This window comes from Papaver somniferum, chromosome 7, assembly GCF_003573695.1.
Source record: "Papaver somniferum cultivar HN1 chromosome 7, ASM357369v1, whole genome shotgun sequence".
NCBI classification, from domain to species: domain Eukaryota; kingdom Viridiplantae; phylum Streptophyta; class Magnoliopsida; order Ranunculales; family Papaveraceae; genus Papaver; species Papaver somniferum.
The window spans coordinates 154,227,242-154,230,514 of record NC_039364.1 but is presented as its reverse complement, the minus strand read 5'-3'; the positions used below and the strand labels follow the sequence as shown (position 1 = coordinate 154,230,514).

The following is a 3,273-nucleotide window of genomic DNA, read 5'->3' as shown; positions in this document are numbered from 1 at the left end:
ACCTCGGGTGTGACAGACCAGAAAATCTGGGTTTCCAATGAATCGGGTTTTGACCCGCTTGGCAAATTCCGACTCTCTGATACGCCACTCGGAAAAAAAAACGTCCTTCAAATTTTTCGAACCTACTCAAGATTTGCCTTGCAAAGATAAACATTGGCCAGTTGTCAAGGATAACCAACGCTAGTTGCCGATCCTAAAAATTCACATGGCCAGTTTCCAACATTAACACGGGCCAATTGCCCAAAAATGACAGACGACCAGTTACCAAAATTAACACAGACCAATTGCCCAAAAATAACAGATGGCCAGTTGCCAAAATAAATTAACACAGACCAATTGCCAAAAAATAACAGACGGCCAGTTTCCAAAATTAACACGGGCCAATTGCCAAAAAATAACAGACGACCAGTTACCAAAATTAACACGGGCCAATTACCCAAAAATAACAGACGACCAATTACCAAAATTAACACGGGCCAATTGCCCAAAAATAACTGACAGCCAGTTGCCAAAATTAAGGTAGTTCTGGTTACCTGCCATCATTGACCAGTTGCCCATGATACATACTTGCCAAGGTTGCAATCATCTCTAAATAGATGGTATGAACTGCGAAACAGTAACCAAGACTTTCAGATGATATGAACAACCTTGTAGAGTTGTGTTGAACCGCATAACTGCTGCCTACGTACCCTCTCTGTTGCTCGAAGGGATCAAGCACGACCGTAGTTCGTCATCCTTCGTATTTAGATAGTATGAACTACCACAATCGTCTAACCACATTCGAAACGCTACAGATTATCATTAAAATGTAGAACATCAACATTTAGCTCAACCAACACCTTTTCCCAATCTACTAATTTAAGTAAAATGAATACAAAAGTTATATGCCAAATTTGAAGTATTATTGCTTCCCTTCTTACTGTTTCACTTAGTGTATACATAACACAAACTAAAATGACATTTTCAATTTATGTAATACAAGGAGACTAGAGAAGGGAGACACCGTACCAAGTCTTTTTACAAGAATCCCATAAAGTACCTTGTTGGTAAGGTCCTACAAAGACACTTCAGAAACTAAACTCAGACTATTGACTAAAGTTTCCATTAGCCTTTTGTATACTCTGCACCAAACATCCATCACTATGTTTGAACATATTACGTCCAGGACGGCACAAACTCATAGGTACAAATCCTGTAGTCATGGTTAAACAATAACAAAATTATCAAGCAAATCAAATGACATGAATAGTTGACACCAAAGACAAAACGCATAAATTAACAATTTTCCCTCCTTTTAGAATTTTCATCAAACTCCCGATATGCTTGTTTCATGAATTCAAAAGGAATTAAATCCATGAAGCCCAATAACTAACCATTTTAAATGGAGCTAAAATTATCTACCAGTAGCACTAAAATTCATAACAATGTGATAGTATGCATATCGCAAGCAAGAATAGCTAGTCACCACTCACCCAGGTGATAGATTCTTTTTTATTTCTAACCAATTCAATTTAGGGTGCTTAGTATATACATGGAAACAATTATGCATCAGACCCGCACTAGCTAGCACCGAATCTAAACATTTAAAATGTAAAAAAACGACAACATTGCAAACTTGAGCTTGACGAGAAATGAAATCCCAGGTTAGCCGTCAATATTTGGGAAATGATCTCACTTGCGCATCTAAAAGAATAAAAACATTTCCCAGTACTACCCGCAAACCATCAGCATACAAAGGGACAATCCATCATTATTCACAGATAATAAAAGCTCCCAATCCCATAGGAATAGAATAAAGGATCACCGGTTTACTACGAACAATCAACAAGGTGATCTTTTTATCAGACGGTATACGATTACTAGCCTAATAGGGACTGCTCTAGTTCCAGTTCCTAGTTCATCTTGAAAGTTCCTAATGTTAGTTCGTAGTCGATTCTTTCATGGCGTTCATTTAAGGGGAAAAAAACAAAACAAGGCGTGAATACTATTACTGCTATAGTGACGTATTTTTCTAATATGGCAAGCAAAATCAACTATGCATCTATATCTTTTCCTCTATTGTAAAACTTATCATTGCTCACATCAAAGCTATCTAACATATAAGCTAATAATCATTTAATACAAGGCAACTGTACATAGCAATCTTGGCATTTCCCTTTCAGCGTACCACTCTTGAAAACTAATCTGTAACTAATTTGGATTTTAATTAGAAATTAAATAATACATGAATTTCACTTGCACACAATAGCATTTCATTAACTCATTAATTGAATGCAAAATCAGGGAAATGTTGAGATTACTTAACTTGACCTTTGTGGGTGACTGACCACCAACGTTGCAGCAAAATTGATACCCAGAGAGAGACTTCTTATGTTGGGAAAAACGAACTCTACCAGAATCCTTTATGTTGGGAAAAACGAACTCTACCACCTTCATAAGGCTCCTTTATTCTGCAAAAACGAACTCTACCAGAATCCCAACATTTACAGGCCTTGATAGCACTCACAAAAGAAAATAGAAAAATGCAACACAATCATTTCCCCTAAAATTCAATGCACTGATCATAAACCATACGATAACCATTATTAGGATTAAGTCTAATCCAGTTAGATAAGAAATTTGGCTAAACATCACAACAAGACCGAGATTTAAATAAATCTGTGAAAACCCATTCAAGCATTTGAAAATGAAATATACATAAGGAAGAAAAGCCCCAAAATTTATATGAACCCTAATTTCTCTGTTTTTCACAAATTCACTTCAATCAGGAATTTACAGAAAGTACCCAACCATTCATGCATACAGTGCGATGCAAAAACTTGCAATTTGTTATGAATCTTTGGATCAATTGGGTGAGAACCACTTTCCATAAAATTCAAGTTACTGAGTTGAAGAGAAAAAAATTCATCTTCTCCGATTATAATTCAATCAACATGAACGCCATTAGCAACTAGAAGTGGTTGTCCGTAGAGATTATAACCTTTTTGTGATTTTAGTCGAGTTCTCTCAATTTTCAGGGAATCAGAGAATCCATCAGAGGAAGAAAAGAAATCAAAAAAAATGAGAAAAGCCATACACCCCTCCGAAGAAATAAATGGAAAAAAATAAATAGACAAAGCCACCTTCGTTTCCTCCGACTCATTGTGACACGTGTTTAGTTGCATGTATCACTATTACAGCACCCAAGACTTTGGTTAAGGCAGACTCTCTATTTAGACATTAGCCCTTACTATTTAGGCAACCTAAAAAGTGTTAGAAACACTTGAGTATTAG

General features: G+C 36.3%; 1 long non-coding RNA gene across 1 annotated transcript; it reads right to left on the bottom strand.

Annotated features, from left to right (window-relative positions):
• Positions 1 to 828: 828 nt before the first annotated feature.
• On the bottom strand, positions 829 to 3,067 carry LOC113298812. The gene is made up of 2 exons (XR_003334395.1): positions 2,306 to 3,067; positions 829 to 1,192 (listed from the first exon to the last, which is right to left on the bottom strand). It is a non-coding gene; the product is annotated as an uncharacterized LOC113298812 (long non-coding RNA).
• Between the last annotated feature and the right edge of the window lie 206 nt (positions 3,068 to 3,273).